Source organism: Mercurialis annua, linkage group LG5 (assembly GCF_937616625.2).
Source record: "Mercurialis annua linkage group LG5, ddMerAnnu1.2, whole genome shotgun sequence".
In the NCBI taxonomy this organism is placed as follows: Eukaryota; Viridiplantae; Streptophyta; class Magnoliopsida; order Malpighiales; family Euphorbiaceae; genus Mercurialis; species Mercurialis annua.
Genome location: NC_065574.1, coordinates 47,741,870 through 47,761,333, shown reverse-complemented (window position 1 = coordinate 47,761,333; position 19,464 = coordinate 47,741,870). Strand labels below are relative to the sequence as shown.

The 19,464-nt window shown below is 32.2% G+C and overlaps 1 long non-coding RNA gene across 1 annotated transcript in view; it reads right to left on the bottom strand.

Moving 5' to 3' along the window:
* Positions 1-5,687: 5,687 nt before the first annotated feature.
* LOC126680776 (uncharacterized) overlaps positions 5,688-19,464 on the bottom strand; it is a 32,312-nt gene continuing 18,535 nt past the window's right edge. The window contains exons 4-5 of the long non-coding RNA XR_007641278.2: positions 6,255-6,329; positions 5,688-5,807 (exon numbers count right to left, since the gene is read on the bottom strand). This is a non-coding gene — a long non-coding RNA (uncharacterized LOC126680776). The remainder of the gene's footprint in view (positions 5,808-6,254; positions 6,330-19,464) is intronic.

Genomic DNA, 19,464 nt, shown 5'->3' with positions numbered 1-19,464 from the left:
GGGGTGGTAACAATAACAGTGGGTTCGGAGTTTCTTGTGGATCTGGTTGAGTGACGAGCTGGGGTGGTGGGGTTGCTGTTGTGCTTGTCGGAGGTAGTGTCTTTCGTAGTGGGAGCCATGGTGAGTTGTTGTTTGGGATGATTTGTATTGTAAGGGTAGGTTGTATGCTCTGGGATGAATAATATCCACCGATGAACGAGGTTTAAATAACCAAAAATCAAAAGGTAGATCAGCAACTGAAACGTCCATATTGAGAACCACAAAACCTTCCCGTATACACAAAGAAACACACTTGATTGCTCCTGCGTTAATCTGATTGTTCCCTTTTGGGAATCTTGAGCCGCCCGTTGGTATGATTTCCTATTGTTAGCATTAACTGCTACTCCGGCTGCCCTTTTCCCCACAACGAAGATGGAAGGCCATCGCGTGCAATCTTGCACAGACTGGTGTCGCCAGATGTCCAAAAGGATAAAGGAATCTATCAATCTGTTTGGTGTGCTTAGCTGGTCAACTTTCTTGCCTGAATTGTTATCCAAATTTTCCAATGTTGCAAACCCTAAAATTTGGGGAAGAAATTGAATTGCTCTGTTCATTCTTTCTCATGTCCTTAGTGGAATTAATCCACCCATCAGTTTTGATTGATAAATTGATAATTAGCATTCAGCAACACAAATTCAATTTCAATGATTAGAAACGAACAAGGATCAATCTAATTTTCTGCAGTTTTGTTGGTGTAATAGTTTTATTTCATCATGTGCTTGTTTCCTACTTCAATGGGCCACTATTTAATAAAATGATCATTTTAGATAATTGACTTTCTTTAAAGACTTTCTAATTAAAACATAGAGTTCTATTTTAAGGAAAATGAGACTATTAATCAAAAATTGATTTATCATCGTAAGGAAGAACAGATCTGATGGAGTTTGTTCTTCACACAGACCCAACAGGACTATTCTACACAATTGAACAGACCCGCTGGGTCTGGATCAATCGGCGGTGGTGGGAAGCCGGAGTTTTCGTCTCTTTTATTTGAAAATAAAACGATGGTATTCAACTTTTATTTCCATTAATATTTTATTCATTCCATTTAACTTTTTATATTAATCAAACTAAGTCAAAGGACTTAATTAATAAAATTAAATTTTAATTTAATCCTTAAACTAATTTTTGTACAAACATAAATACAAATTATGCTTTTATGAGATTTTATGGTCTAATATATCCGATTTTTTTTTAATAAATTTAAATATTTAATTTAGATTATTCTTATTTTTTATAATTGTCTTACTTCATTTACTTTTTTAGACCAAAAAATAAAATATAGAAATTTTTCTTTTAAATTAAAACGTTAAAAAACTTGTTCATAGGCTTGGATATCCGCTCAGACCCGTCCCTAGGGTCGGGCTTGGATAGTTATTTTTTGTTCCAAGTCCGGATTGAGCCTGAAAAAAGCCCCCCTTTTTAATGGTGGGCTTGGGCTTTCATTTTTACACAATTCCTCACGCCTTTTAGAGTCTAAGGGTCAGGCTTGGATATAAAATTTGGAGTCTAAATCGGATAGAGGCCGGGCTCGGGCTTATTAAATAATAAAAAATTCTAATTGGCGCTGTCCAAGCCTAGCCCGAGCTCGGCCCATGAACATGCATACTGACAACCTATTCATTTGCAATGCGTTCTTATATCATCTCGGAAAAAAAGTGCTTAATGAGCAAACTCATCAAGGATCTTATCGACATCCTCAATATATGATTTCTATTGAATTAACAATCTTCCCAAATCAGCTGGATGGAGGACCGATAGATACTCTATAAGACCTTTAACTCTGCATTTACAAACAAGAGGAAAAGTGTTCTCCAATGCTTTTACATTAGATTCAATCACTTTACATATAGGTTTTTCATAACTTTGAGAATCATATTGGTTAATCATCTCTTGAAACTTTGCTGCAAGGTTCTGGGTCGTGGATATTATCTGGCAGTATTTTTCTCTATAAGAGATTGCATTATTTGCATATCTCTAATCACTTAATCTACTATTTATATCGACTTTGACAAAATTTAGTTTATGGTGGATGGGATATATCAAAGAAGAGAGTTAATTGTGGGGAAGGAGAATAACATTTTAGAAGAGATGTGGATTTGAGGTAATAAAAAAGGCAAAAAGAGGGTGGGGTAGAAATATATAATGGGAAGATTAAACGAGAAACAAGATAATTTCATAGGGTAATTTCATTGATGATTCCTTAACTTCCGTCTCTCTCCCACAATAATAATTTAGGATAACTCGCAGCAAGTTTTGACACAGCCGAAGTGACTGCAGCCTGAATTGGTTTGACACAACCCAATTGTTTTGATGCTCATTCTAGCATAATAGGCACCTCTGCCTCCATAAACTCATGGAAATTTAGGACCTTTTGAGCAATGTAGCATAGTAGAAGTAATACTGGTACTCAGACTACTTGTTCACCAGAATACACAATCTTCACCAACACCTTTTTCTTTCCAGCTTTCATGATTATCTTGGACTTATCAAGGTGGAGACAATTATCTACACGATGGAACTTCAAAATAGCAAGTACAGTTTCTCGTGATATCTCAGCTTCATTTCATCGAGAAGTTTAATCAGAGTTTTAATTATTACCGTCTTCTAGACTCAAAATATATTTACTCGATTCCCTATTACTTATGCATGGGATCAAAGTAGAAGAATCTTCTCATGTTTCGATAATTTTCACGTGCTAATCAATAACAATTTTATGTGTAGGTAAACTCGAGCTGCATGTGAATCTCCTAAAATCATTATCTTGACAAACTAATGATGTTATCTCCATCAATATCATGGCTGAATGAAGTCGAACATCTTCAGCTCCTTTCTCTAAGAGAAACACCAAGCACGCAAGAGCTCTGGACTCTGTGATACAACGACATATGTAACTGTTTCCCTGGACAATGTCACAAAGTGCTTTAGCGGCCATTGCTTTCATGTTGTCCTAGGTCTTGGGTTCAGCAATGGTTAATGAAACATTTTGTTCATCGTCTTCCAACTCCTCTATGTCCTTACAAGATCTCAAATAATACCTTGCCCTTAGAAATGCAGACACTGATGTGGCTTTACTGATAACTAAACCTATTCATGAGTTTCGGTACCCGCCCGGGCCCTTCCCTTACGACCGGGCTTGGATAGTAATTTTTTGTCCTAAGCCCGCTGTTTTATGAATGGGCTCAGGTTTTCATTTTTACATAATTTTTCATATAAGTCCGGCCGGAACCCCCATTTATAGAGTGTAAGGCCCGAGTTCAGGTAGAGAATTTGAAGCCCGAATTGGGCTAAGATTGGTCTCGGTCTTACGTAAAAAATAAAAAAGCTTAGCTGGCCCGAACCCGACCCATGAACAACTATACTGACAACATATTCATTTGGGACGCATTTTTGAACCATGTCAAGAAAAAGGTGATTAATGAGCAAACTCATTAAGGATCCGATCGACATCCTCAATATAAAATCCCAATTAAATTAACGATCTTCCAAAATCAGTTGCATCATATTTAAATACTATTTATTTTAATATATTTAAATCTTTAATTTATATTATTCTTATTTCTCTTAATTTTCTTACTTCATTTACTTTTTAAAACCAAAAAATAAAAAATAAAGATTTTTATTTTAAAATAAAATTGGAAATTTAAACTGAAGTCATTATATCATTAAATTTCATAATAATATAAATTTTATTTATAAATATTAAAAATATAAATTTAGTGAAGACTATATTGGACTTTAATTTGTTTTAGTTAATCCAAAAAGACAAATGTGTAAATTATACGTAAAAAAACATGAGAATAATTTACTTTTAATTTATTTATAAAGATTTTATGATTTACTTTTGAGCAAAATTATAAGAGAGAAACTTACATTCATTGTACAATTTTTTAAGGTTTAAATGCATATTATAATGAAACTACGAATTTTAATATGATTTAATAACACATAAACTTTCAGACCTTAAAAAACCGATCACAACAGTTTTATGTATTGATAAATTGAAATACCAAATTGTTAGACAAATGCTTATGCAAACACTAGAATAAACATTATTCTAGCAGTTATATCGATGTTTTTTAACAAAAAATAATTAGTGTTTTAATTTTTAAAACAAAATTGATGATTTATTTTATTAAATTTAAAATTCATATTGCAATCATAAATTATGCTAAGATTTATGATCTTTTTATTATTAACCTTTTTTTAATTATATATTATAAATTTCTCCATTTTCTCATTAATTATATATTCTAAATTACTCCATTTTCTCATGAAATTATTAATTTTGTGTAGTATTCAAAAAAATGTAGTCTAATGATGTGATTCTATTAGTATTATTATTTTAAAAGAAAGTTATGGAGATTTTAAATTTGAGTTTTTAAATTATAATATTATTAGTATTTACATTTTGCAGTCAAATTCTACATCACATGTAATCTTTGCTGATATGATCTTTCTGGTCCCCCTAATATAGTCCACCTTCACATTTTAACCCCTACAAAAAAAATTAAAATGACAAAGAAAACAAATATTAAAAGACATCATTGATTAAATTAATGGAGAAGAAGATTTTAACAGTGTCCCCTAACAGTTTGGAATTTATTGGGTATGGAATGAACTTATGATGTAACCTTGTGAGGCTATGGTATTTTGCATTTTTATATACTTTTTTTTAGTTTGATAGTATACAAAATTAAAACTTTTTCGTTCTTTCATAAATTATCTAAATTTTTTAAAGTTTGTAGATTTACATAAATTCGACAATTGCGTTTGAATTTTTTTCAATCGATGTAATTTTTTTAAAATTTCAGTTAAATTTTTATATTAACTTTTTAAATTTTTTAAAATTAATTTTTTTAAAATATAACTCTTAGTAAAAAAAATCAAAAACAACATAATTTGATTTTAAATTTTCTAAATTTCAATGGTCGAAGCAAAAAAAAGTTTAAAGTTTAAAATAAACAAAAATATACATAAAAATATATAGTACTGAAGTGAAAAATTATCATTATTAAACTAAATAAAAATAAATAAAATTATAACGATATTATCAATTTATATTTTAAATAGTTTAGTATAAGTTTATAAGAAGTCAAAAATATTTGACTTTTTCAAACTATTAGATCTTTTTTTAAGAAAAATGAATAATTATATTTATAACTATGATGAAATTTATAAATACATTTCAAATAATAATCAAACAATTTAATTTAGTAATTTCAATTTGAGTCAATTGTATTCAAGAAGAGAAAATTAAAAAATAAAGAATCTAATTGATAAAAAAACACATGTCATACTCTTAAGTGATTGTCACGACCCATTTTCATGAATCGTGACCGGCGCTAGGATATGGGTATGGTTGTACCAAAACCGTAGCTAGTCTCGCGGATAACCAACTTAATACATTTAAAACAATGTACCTGCATAAAACCACATGCTCGGGGGCAACTGAGACTTCAGCCTAATCTAGCAGTACAGATAAACAGCATATATTTAAAGTACGATTATCTCAAAATAATCTCTAACATTATGGCGATATAATATAATATCATAAACAAAGTAATCATGCCAAAACTGATAAAACAATAGTTGGACCAATCCAACAAACAATAGCGAAAACTATAAACGTAAGGTTAAGACATGAATAATATGAAACTACTACTGTGGTCTAAGAGTTTAAAATAGTTCGACACTTTATTTCTGAAATAAATAAAGAACCTCCGAGAATGAAGAAACGGAGATCGACAAATGCTCAAATCATAAACCTGAAAAATTTGGGAAAACAACGGGGTCAGATTTACTGAGTAGAGTTTATATAACCATTTACATTTATTAAGTTAAAAACCTTTAAAACGTTTAATAAAACCTTTTCATTATGGATTATCAATGAAATCCTAAACCACAATTTCTAAATCCATTGTCGTGTCGGTGAGACGTATCTCAATAACCGATCCCCGATTATCACTTAATAAATAGTGAGCCCAGGAGACATATCTTCCACCTCTGCCCCCACTAAGGTGAGACGTATCTCAAAACTACCTCAATACCATAATCATTACCGGTGCGCACGCAGTCCCGATGATGCCCATCGAGTAGCATGTTCCAAATCAAATCCACAATGCCGAAAACAGTTCAAAATCTGTTTATACATATATATATATACAAAATATAACATTTGCTTAATAAAGAGGTAAATAGAGATATAAACTCACTGGTTGCTATTCCACGTGAAACTTGACAAGCAATCTAACTCTGGTTCGCCTCTGAAGTACGAACAGTCGACGAGTCTAAATAGAATATTAAAATCATAATCAAAATCAGACCCTAACTCTAAAGAGTACTAGACACCACATAAGACTAGCACACACAACAGCACGACAACGTATAATCAAACACATAGATTAAAACGTATTAAAACTATAACCCAAGTTATAGAAATCAAACCATATAAGTTATATATATATATATATATATATTAAATTACAGGTCGAGTAATTTATTAAACAATTTAAATAATCCAAGTTAAAATCCATATCAGTGAGTCAGCCGAGTTATTTAAAACTACCAAACTTTTTCCCATTGTTGGGCGACCACAGTCTAACCCAATCCAAAAGTTTTATCAAATTATAAACCCGAGTTTATAATACCAAAATACTTTGATAAAAGATTAATATCAAAATAGTTAGCCAACCATTATAATAATTTAATACTTAACTCGTTTTACTAAGAAGAACGTTTTTTCTTTTAAAAAAATTAAAATATAACTTTAGCCAAATGGCACGTAGAGCCAACATTTTAAACCAAATATAATTTCAGTTTAATAACAGAATGTCACCATGGAACTTAAACGAAATAAGAGAGATGAACAGCTACAACTTGAATATTCACGCAGCTTGAATACACTTATCTTAACTAAGCAAACCCTCGCCTAACAAGTAAACAACCAAACGGAAGAATCAACACCAAAACAGTATTCACAACTACTGGCCTCTCAACACAATCTATGAAAATCAAAACCTATAAACCATTTGGCAGTAACAAGAAGATACGGCAGCCAATGAACTCACAACACAACGGACGCTATAGTTCAAGAATCCCACAAAACATACGGCAACAACAATCAAGAAAGGACATGGCAGTCACAACAGTAAAGAAACGGCAGCAACAAAAAGGTTCAGCAGCGATGAATCGAACGGCAACAACTTGAAGCAATAATCACAACCATAAGCATAAGGATTTGCTACAACAAACATGTAAAATTACAGACCCTAGCAATGGCAGCAACAAAATAAATGACGGCAGAACACACATTCCACAACAACAAACCGAACGGCGAAAAGGCGGAATCGAAACGGCGAAGGGACGACCTAATCCGTAACACGATTTACACATAAAAATGGCAGTAATAACCAAAAGCATGAACGGCAGCAACAATCCAAAGAATGGCAGCAAGTTATATTAGAAACGACGAAACGGAACGGCAACGAACGGAGTAAACTTTACGTACCTTTATTGATTTCAATACAGTGAGATTCGAAGAGATCGATGAGTCGATGCGAACCGTCAAAGAACAATAGAATTAAAGCCTAACATTAAGATACGAAATCAAGAACCGTATTTGACGATAACGAATAGGATAAACGAATGAAACGAACATGATTTACTTACCGAATGCGAGAACAAGTGAAAGGAATGATGGGTAATGAACTTCAGAGCGTATTAGGGTTTTCAGACGGCTAGGATTTTGTTAAAACAAAGTAAAAAGAGTTTGGTCGAGTTATGGGGTCTATTTATAGACCCCACGAAAAAAAAAATCAACAGCGGGGCGCGATGGCAGGCGCGTCGCGAGGCGCGACAGGCCATCGCGCCCTATCACAAATTTTTTTAACAGGGCGCGACGCGAGGCGCGCCAGACCTGTCGCGCCTTCCGTCGCGCCCTGCAGGCCAAAAGAAAAAAGGGCCTGAAATGGGCCCCGAGCCCGGCAACGATGGGCATCCGAATCCAAACTTCCAAAATGTACTAAACGAGCTTAAACACGCGAGATACGAACGACGAAACAATCGAACGACCAATGGAAACACGAACGGAAAATACGGGGTATTACAGTGATCTTTTTATGATAAATAGGATCATATTTGTAGAAAAGTCAAGAAATCATTGTTAATAAAAAAAAACTGTTAAGTCCAAAATTCAAATGCGATGGACAAAACACCTCCCCATTCATCACCACCACCAAACCATAACCCTAACACAGCGGGGTCCATAACTCCGGCCACCAGTGCAGCAGGGCAAAAAACCAAGTTCGACGTGGGAAACAATAGTTTCATCGAGGCAGGCAGGAATAACAGTTCAACAGTTATTTATTTTGAGAATTTTCTAAAAACATGGAAACACTTTGACCTTGAAAAAGTGTTTGTAATATATGGAGTCTCTGGTAGGATTTCTATAGCAACAAAATTAACAAAATCCAACATCAGTTTTGGGTTTTTTCGACCGGATTCGAATAGGAAAACTGTTTGGATTATTGACAGACTGAATATGGTATCGATTGGGAAATTTAGACTATGTGCTTTTGTCTCAAAATATCCCATGGGAGGGAAAAATAATATTCATACTGTTAAGGCACCAGTTACATAGAAGGCTAGAGTTGTGTCTTCTCCCTCGTTTCGTGATAACATGAGTTAAAAGGAGGCTATGTCAAAGGAGGTTTTATCGTTAGGTACATCAGCTGAGAATAGCGTACCTAAGACAGTTGGCAACATAACGAATATTCGTCTTTCTGTTGATTCGACTAAGGCGTAGAAAGAATGGATGACACGTTCTATTATTGCTAGGGTTTCAGATATTGCCATGATATTGAAGGTGAAGAGTTTCATGGCTTACCAAAACATTGAAGTGAAGAATATATCATTTTTGGGAGGTAATGTTGTGTTAATTACCTTTCCTACGCCGAGGTTAGCAGAAGCTTTTTGGGTGATCAACTCGAAGGCAATAGTTTTTTTGAGACTCCTTCGTCCAAAAGAGCAATAACTAGAGATTCACAAAATAAAACTCGTTCGAGAATTACGATCTTTGTCTCTGGAACTGGAGAATTTCCTTGTAACTGAGAAGAACTTCCAAATTAATAGGAATGGAAGTTGAAGTTGCTTTGCTTATCCCTAGGATTTGAATTTCAGTGTAAGTTGGAGTTGTAGAACCAATTCCAGTCAGATTTGATGAGACTTTTCCAATCCTTTTGCTGGGTAGCAGATTTTCCTCAAGCTTATAATTGATTGGTTTGGGTTACGATTTCAGGTTTACCAATTTCTCTATGGTCTGAGACTTTTTTATGGATATTGGTAATTCTATTGGTGAAGCAATAGTAGTTCATCCCTCTGTTATGATGAGAACTCGTATGGATTCGAGTCTTATTCTGATTTCGAGCACATGCTGGTTTATAAATCAATCAATAGAGGTGAACTTTGTAGATAAATATGTTTCCATTTTTGCGGTGGAATCATATTTACAAGTGAATTTAAACAATAATCTGTGGGTAGATGTCGATGTTGGAGTTAATGCTAGTGAAAATCCATTGTGTTTAACAAAGCAAGTATCTTCATTGGCTATATCATTTGAGTGTTTGCAATCTGATGTTAGTATTGGACGTGTTATGGAAGGGCACGTCCATTCTTCTAAACTCGGCACGGATATGGTTGATCCGAGTTCAGTTGATGCTAATAAGGAAAACACAAGCAGTCCCGTAGCTGTTGAGTTTAAGGAATATGAAAATCTACAACATAGTTTGCCGACGAGTTCAAAGGGCAACGTTAATTTAGAGGGAACTAATAAAAGTGGACAGATTGTAGTCCTTTGCAGGATAATACCGTGAATTTAGGGAGCAGTAATGCAAAAAATCATAATGATAATCTCTCGTAGGAACATAATGTTTTGAGACAGCAGCAATTTAATGGGGATGGCACCAACAATGTGAGGGAATTAATTAACAGCAGGTCAGTGAAGAGAGTTGATGCCATGGGTCTTACTCAATCTTGTTCAACGGGGGGGGGGGGGGGCTGCTGAGGTGATGATTATCTCAGATGGGAATATCGAAAATATGAACAGGTTACATACGACACCGATAACAATATCAACAATGCTGAATATGGATGATGAACTTAATTTTACATGGAAACTTGGATTTGCTTTAGGGCTGTTTAGATGGGAGAATAAAACAGCTATATTTAAAGTTTTATCAGCAAGGATTCACAAGACTGAACACTTCACTTCTCAAGGTTTTTTATATTTTTATTATGCCGCTTACTTTTGTCTCATGGAATTGAAGAGGTGGTTTGTTAAACAACAGGAAATAGAAGTTCATTAGAAATTTGATCAATACTCTCCATTTATCTTTTATCGGTCTAGTTGAATCTAAAAAGGAAATCATAGATAATTTTCTAATTAGAAAATTATGGCCTAATTTGGATTTTGGTTATGCTTGAGTCCCATCTGCTGGTGCTTCAGGTGGCTTGGTTATTATTTAGAATTCAGTTTTATTGCAAAATGTCAATGTCTTGAAGGGGGATAGATGGATTTCTTTAGAATTTACATATTGCAATGTTTATTATAGACATATCCTTATTTATGCTAGTAATGTATCGTCTAGGAGATTGCTCTTCTGGCATGAGCTTAGCAGTTTATTGAGTTTCATGGGAACAATTTTCAATAGTAGTGATTTTATTGAAACTTTGCTTCCGGAAGTGATAACTTGTGAATGGGGTGCTTGTCTCAGGTCTGGAGATGTCTTCAAGGGAGTACCTGAAAACCACAAACACAGCCGTTAGAAGGGCGCCGGAAGGGGATTTCAGCGAGCCGCTCCGACGGTCAAGTCAATAAGTGTTTTTAGTGATAGAAAGAAATAAGAAATGAAAGGAGTTAAGAGTTGAGAGAAAAAAAGTATTAACCTTTTTACCTACTTTTTTCTAGTCTTTTACACTATACATTTGTTCCTCTTTATCTGGGTCGACAAGTCTGATGTAATTCTCTTTGTCTGCGCAGAGATTGTTGGGAGTGTCAGAGTACCTTCTGTCAGGCTGTCGCCTAGTAATCAGAGAGTTTATGGTCGGTAAGACCGGGGTTATGTATATTCGGCTTTTGGTGTCATGATCGGTTTGTCCGAGTTTACCTTCAATCAGGTTTGTATTCTCCTGAGTTGGGCCTTTGTGGTATATGTTCATATGTCTGTCTCGGTTTATATTGGTTCAGTTATGCTTCGGGATTTTATTAACAGCAATGAGTTGTTAGACTTACCTCTCCATGGAAGGTTTTTCACTTGGCAGAATTCCTTATCGAAATCTAGGATTGACAAATGTTTGATATTTTCTTCTGCAGGTTCAAGTTGGCCCAATATGGTTTTATCAGTGTCGTTAGGAGGACACTCTGACCATGTCCCTATTTATTTTTGATCTAATAATGTGTTTGATTGGGGGCTTAAACCTTTTCGCTCGGTGAACTATTGGTGGGAGCATGATGACTTTAGTTCTTTTAGCTGAGAATTGGAGTGTTATCTGTTCTGGCACTCCAAATCTTATTATGAGATTGAGAGAATTACGGCAAAAAATTAAAGTCTGAAATTTGGAAGTTTTTGGTGATCATAATAAAAAAGTTAATGAGCTTTCACAGAAGATTCTAGCTATAGATCTATATTATGAATTAGTTATTCAAACTGAGGAGGAATTGGCGGAATCAGCCAGGCTGAGAACGGAGTTGTGGAGAGCAGAGAAAAGCGTTGAGTCCTTGTGGATGCAAAAATCTAGACTCGGGTGGAGTGCAGAGGGAGATAGAAATACAAAGTTTTTCCACAGTATGGCCTCCTCTCATTGCAGGAATAACCATATTTCTTTTATTTCTCTCGATTGGAGTATATTTTCAGAGCCTTAGGATATTAGATTGCATATCAGAGAATTTTATCACTCTCCGTATAGACAAGAGGCGGATGTTGATTTTATATCTCTGGGCTCCTTTTCGATCAGATTACACCGGTGTAGAGGGACTCTCTAATCACGCCTTTTGAAGAGTCTGAGATTATTAATGCTTTATGATTGTGTGGTGCAACTAAGGCTCCAAGACTAGATGGTTGTAATTTTTATTTTTATCAGAGAGCGCGGCCCGCGATGAAGGATGCTATTGTTTATTTTTTCAAAACTTTTCACAGTTCGAGTACCTTGCCTAAAGGTAACTTGTCTTTTATGGTTTTGGTTTCTAAGGTTGTGGGATCTTTGAATATTAAGGATTATCGGCCGAACAGTCTGATAAATAGTTTCTATTAGATGCTTTCTAAAGCTCTTAGTAGAAGATTAGCGCCTATCTTGTCAAACGTTATTTCAGATTGTCAACACGCTTTCTTGTAGGGTAGAAGCATTCTGGATTGCTTTATGATAGCTAATGAGATAGTTCATGCTGTTGCTAGGAGAAAGGAGAAACTTCTTGTCTTGAAACTCGATTTTCATAAAGCTTTCGACAATATTGATTGGAAGTATTTATTCTTGGTTATGCGGTGCATGAATTTTCCATAAAAATGGATTAAGTGGATGACTTGTTGTCTTTCCTCTGCTACTACTTATGTGCTTGTTATTTGTATTTCGGTTGATCCAATTAAGATGGAAGGAGGTGTTCGCCAAGGGAATCCGATTTTGCCATACTTGTCTGTTATTGCGGTGGAAGGGTTAGAGCGTATTCTCTCCAAATCAGAGGAGTTGGATTTTACTAAGGAATTTTGCTTTGCAGCTAATCACGATCCTATCTCCTTGTTGCAATTCGTGGATGACACAATCTTGTATCTACCATATGATATGGAAGAATTTAGAGATCTACTCGGATTCTTCATTGTTTCGAGTTATTTTCAGGTTTGACTATTAATTACCGTAAAGTTCAATTATGGGAATTAATATTAGTGAGGTTGATCTTATGGTGGCGGCTAATTTGGTTGGGTGTGAGATTGCTTCTTCCCCAATCAAATATCTGGGACTTCCATTGTCTAGCAGAAAAAATATCCACGGGCTCTTAGGATTTTATTTTCGAGCGATTTAAATCACGCATAGCCCTTTGGAAAGGGTCTATCTTGTCTCCTGCAAGAAGGTTAGTTCTTATTAAATCGATTTTATTCAGCTTTCTGGTTAATCATATGTCTCTGTTTAGTATGCCTGGATTAGTTAGTAGCCAGATAGAGTCATATATGTTGCAATTTTCTCCAGAAAGGCGATGTGAATTCGCGTGTGCTGAGCAAGGTTTCTTGAAAGATTATTTGTTAGGATTTTAATACAGGAGGTTTGGGTATTACAAAACTTCATAATAGAAATCAAACCCTTTTGTTTAAATGGGTGTGGAAATTAAGATTAAATAATGAAAATTCCACTTGGTTTAACATAATTTCGAATTGCTCTTCGGTTGTGGATTGGAACACTCTAGTACACGGTGATGTCAAGAAGCTTTCTTTTACTTGGAAAGGTATAAAAAAAATTATGTTGTTTGGATGTTGTGGGTTGGAATGTTTTACCAATCATTTGAAATATAATATTGGTGAGGGTGATATAACTTCCTTCTAGAACGATAATTGGATGGGTAATGGTCCGACGACAATTCTTTTTCCTTAGCTTTATAATCTTTCGAATACAAAAAGAGCTACGATTAAAGATGTTTGTAATGATAATTGGAGATGGAGACGTCGATTAAGAGAGAATGAGTTTCTTTTGCTTGTTGAATTAAATTTTATATTTAGCTCTATTCGTTTTGTTACAGATAGGAAGGATGTGATTAATTGGAGTTCACAATTTAGGGTGTTTTCGGCGGGTTCTTTTTGTAAATTGCAGGCTGTTTTCTCATCAGGTGGGCGAAGTGTGGCGGATCTGTCAGTTGCTGTTTCCCCTTCAACTGGTCGGATTTTGCAGCGCTTGTGGAAAATCTGGCTGCTACTTATCCTGCAAATCTGGCTGCTGCTGTTGTGAATCCGGTGACTGTTGCAGCTGCTGTAGTAAATCATGTGGCTGCTGCTGTGGAAAATTTAATTACTGTTGCTGTAAATCTGGTTGCTGCTGCCGTGAATCCAGAAACTGCTGATGTGTTAAATCTGGTGACTGTTGCTGGTTTAATGACTGCTGCTGTGAGAAACTTGGGAGCTGCCAATGTTGTTGGTTTGAATGCAGCAAATTATAATTCACATGGGCATAATTATTTTTCTTTAAAGCTAATTTGGACTTTTATAGCGCCTCCTGGAGTTAAGCTTTTTATTTGGCTCGCTTCGCATAACAGAATTTCGTCACTTTAATTTTTGGCTATTCATTCTATTGTTTCTCTGGTATAATTATTTATGCTCTATCTGTGGTGTGTTGGAAACACAAGAACATATAATTATACATTGTAGCTTTTCTAGAAGTATTTGATGTATTATTCTTTAGAATTCGATGTAGTTTGGACTTTTTTTTTTGCCTTTTGTTGACTTTATGATTCAGTGGCAAGAGATTATTCCGAGTGGGCCTTATTGGAAGTTGTGGCAGGTTTTTTGGATGCTGATAGTGTGGGAAATTTGGAAGAGTAGGGATGCGAGGACCTTTCAGAATAATGTTTTAAGAGAAGGAAACGATGTTATCTAACTGCTTCTCAAAAGAGGTTTGGTTGTTTAAAAGTTGTAATAGGGATTTTACTTATTATGGATTGGATTTCTTTAGTAATCCAAATTGTATTTTATTCTTGGATTCTTAGTTTGTACTTTGCTTTAGTCGTAGTCTTTAGCGCGCTCCTTTAAGGGTGTCACTTTTTGTGCTAAATCTATAGTTTTGGTCTTTGCCGTTTCTTGTGGCTTTTTATAAAATCTTTATTCATAAAAAAGAATAACAAAAAACTATAATGACATTTTTTTTATAAAATTAGATGGATACATTTTTAAGATTTTATGAGTTTTTTCAGTCATAAATTAATGGGATAATGTCATAAAATTTTACTAACTTTATATGTTTTTTTTAATTTAATCACACCTTTTAAAAAGTGCCATAAAAATACATCAATTTTAATTTTATTTCAAATCCATACGCGAAGTAATAATTTGCTGAGGTGACAGTCAAAAAATGACAGCAAATTACACAAATGAATGGATGTCACCTCAGCATCGTGTATGGATTTGAAAAAAATTGATATATTTTTATGATACTATTTAAAATACGTGATTAAATTAAAAAAACGTGTAAAGTTGTTGAATTTTTGTGATATTAACTCTAAATTATTTTACTATAAAAATAAGTTAAAAACTAATTTTTTTTTACTATAATTTTCTCATTGTTTTTGCTTTCCGCTACAAAATTAATGGACTACATTATCAATTTTGCGCATTCGAAATATATTTGATAAATATACTATAACTTCAAATATATAAATTTATTTTCTCTTAAAAATATTCATAGCTCTAATTATTAATCCAAGAAGAAGAAGAAGACATCATCTTTTGGGTGCCCTAATATGTGGTAGAACAAAGGCACAAATATTGTAATGAATAGAAAATTGCTTTTTTTTTTTCTTTTTCAAAGTGAGCTATCATTTTCAAAACATGGGATTTGAAAGGGAATGGCAATGAATTTCAATGCCAAACTTGAAATAATTAGAGTGTGTTCTATGGGTTGGATTTTGTGGCAACTGGCAAGTAGGTTGGCTAGTGCCCATGTTCTTGCCACAGTTTCCTTTTGTTATATTTCTTCCAAATGCATTGGTTTTTCATTACTAAGGAAATTGGAAAGGGAAATGGTTGAAACATTCACAAGAAATTGTGTAATTAGATCACTTCATTCAAAACTAAAAAAATCTCATGATTTTTAAAATTTTAAAATATTTAGTGCTTTTATCAATTTTAATTAAAAAAATTAATTTTATTTATTATAATTAATTTAAAAAAATAAAATTTTAATTATATTAAATCTGCTCCATTAAATCAATCTAACTTAAATTTTACTTACTTGACATTCATTATTTTTATATTTTTATATATTTGTTTTTTTCTCATTCGATCGAGTATATTTGTCTAAAACTAACTATCATTTTGTGATTGTTATATGAGTAAAATTAGTTTCAATTAATTTAATTAAACAAATTTGACAATAATTGAATTTGAAATAAACTCTACAATTAATAAATTTTATTTTTTTGGTTGGTATTGATAAGAACAACAAACATTTAGATTTACCAAGTCATACTAAACCAAAAATATTCTTTATATTCTAAATGTATTAGCTAAATGATATTTTTATCAATCATCTAACCCTTTTTTTGTCGATCAATGGAAAAATATAAATTAATTAAGAGTTAATGTTATGAAAATTCTTAAACTTTATACATTTTTTTCAATTTAATAACGTTTTTTTTAAAAAGGGTTATTATTTTGACACCAACTCTTTCTTTTTTAAATCCACACACGGAGTCATAATTTGTTATGGTGACGGTTGAAAAATGACCTCCACCTCAACAAATTACATAAAAAATGAGTGTTGTCTCAACAAATTACGACTCTCTGTATGAATTTTTTTTAAAAAAATTGATCTTTTAAATGTAATACGTAAAAAAAATGTGATTAAATTGAAAATATGTAAAATTAATGAACTTTTATGACATTAACTTTTTTACTATTTAACTTTTACTATGATAACTCATTATTTATTCTTTTTTTTTTGGTAAGCCCATCCGGTTTCCAAGGCTACGCCCTGACTAATCCGGATCCGACCCGCGTCGCGCACCTGGCATAGTGGGTGAGTCTGCCAGTGGGAATTTTCTGCATGCACAAGGACTCGAACCCGAGACCTTGCTTAAGCGATATCAAGCCGCTTACCACTTGGACCAACTCCCATTGGTTATTTATTCTTTTTCATATGCATATTTTTTTATTCATGTTAATGCAAATTTCTTAGCATATATAACACCTGTCTTAATGTTATATTCTTTAACTACTTTTAGTATTATACTTTTCATGTTTTGTTAACGTAACCAACGACAACCCACATCTCTCACCAAACATTGAAGATTCTACAAAATTCACACAAACAGAATATTTTCATTTTTTAGTCTTAAAAAAATAAAATGAAAACCACCTTTTGAAATCGAATTTTTGGGGAAAAATCGAAATTGTAACTTAAAAATAAATATTCAAAATGGCCAAAATAAATTACAATTAATATCTATTGCCAAATAAAAAATCTAAAGTATATGTATTTATATAAGATGTTGAATAACTCCTTGTTATGTTAAAATAGAGAAAAACTTTATAAAATAAGCTTCCAAAGCTCCCTTGAAAAAGAATTGAAAATTAACAAAGGGCCACCCCCCTATTTAAATTTGTGGGACTGGTTCTTATAAATCAAATTTAATCTATTATAATAATTTAATTTATAACTCTTTTAGATAAATCCAATTTCTATTATTATTAAAATACATAAAAGAATTACTGTAAAAATATTAAATACAATCATATTGAAATTATGAATGCAATCATATTGAAATTAATATAAAATATTAAACAAGAAATAAACATGTTGAAATTTGTATAGAATATTAAACATAAATATTTTCATGTTGCTATTTATGCGCAATAAAAAAAGTACATAAATGGCTATATTTTTAAAAATTTATAGTAAATTGTCAAAGTATATTAAATTTAAATTATATGAGTCCTATTTATTAATTTAAGGACCAGGTTAAACGTTTACTTCAATGAAAAGCATATGAAAAATGAATTAAATTAGCATGGAAATATAAAATATGATAGCTTCAATTTACTACTAATATTTATGGCAGTGTTGGTGTGTCAAAGATAGTGACAAATTAATATTAATATTAATAAAGGCAGTCAAAATCAATAAGCCAAAAATGTGTAGAGAAAGAAAATGACAATTAAGAAAGTTAGGGTTTAGGTTTTGTAATAGCTTTGTGTTTGTGTTACAAAACAATTTGCAGACGCTCTGCAATTTCCCAAAATTCAAAGGCACGTGACTAGACTTAGTTTGAATATTAAGATTACTAAAATTTTAACTAAACAAAAAATTATTAATTTTTTTTATAACAAAGATAGACTTATTTTAATTATTAGTGATTAAGTGTTAGTTAAGTATTTTTTAATCAGGTCGTATATGCATACACAAATTTGTAGAAATTATTTTCCAGTTTTCTTTGCCTTCGTCTAATATTTTCTTTACATTTTCTATTGCCGTTTAGTTTGTGATGTTCGTGTTAGTTTATAGTTGTGCAATTGAGTTGTGTCTACATAATTGCTAATTTCAATTATTTTATTTTTATATCTTACATGTTACATGATATTTTAGGATAAAGCTCTAATATTTAAAAATATTTTAATCGGAGATAGATCTACTCTATATTAATTATTAGCAGAGATTAGCGGAAATTAATTAATATTTAATATTCATTTTTTAAAAGTACTTAATGTTGCCTAATTATAAACATAAAAAACTAAGATAATTTTACTTTTTTTAACTTTATTTGTATAATATATATTTCAGATGTGGAATTTGATTTTTCATTTCCTTTTTTTTTATTGTTTTCAATTGCATTTTTATTTAAATTTAATTTATTTACACACGTTATTCTTTCTTTTAACTTATTTATAAAACATACTTTAAATATAGATTTTTTTTAACTTTTTTTTAATCTTTTTAGTTGTATTCTTATTTAAGTCTAACTTACTTATACTTTTAGTCTCTTTTTCATCCTCCTTTTTTCCTTCTTCTTATTCTTCTTGTTTTTTTTTTCGATTTTTAATTGACTTTTTATGGAGTAAGCTTCTTCTTCTTGACATGTTCATTATATATTTAACATATTATGTTGTATTGTTATAGTAACGTTTTTGAAAATATTAATGCTTTTTCTGGCATTTTCTCAAAAAATTGGTTTTATATGCAGAGAATCTGTATTAATCTATAAAGCTATTTGAAATCGTTTAAACCTATTTTTCAAAAACCGTTTTCGACTATGTGAAACTGTTTGGAACTGTTTGAAACTATTAAAAACTACTTGAAGCTGTATGAAAACTATTTGAAACTATTTTTATAAACTATTGAAAATAATATTTAGAAGTTGTTGGAAACTGTCTTTTGAATTTTTTATTTTATAAATGTTAAATAAACTATTAAGAATAGTTTAAAGTTTATTTTGAAACTGTTTTTTAAAAAAGATATTGCAAATTTTGTTTCTAAAAACTGTTTGAAATCTTATATAAATTGTTTTTAGAAAAGGTTGCAAGATTATGTTTTATAAGCTATTTAAAACCTTTCAGAACTGTTTGAAACCGTATAAAAATATACTGTTAGAACTGTCTGAAACTTTTTGTTTAACATTGCAAATTGTGTTTTTAAAAACTGTTAGAAATCCTTTTAGAAACATTTTTTAGAAACGATTGCATT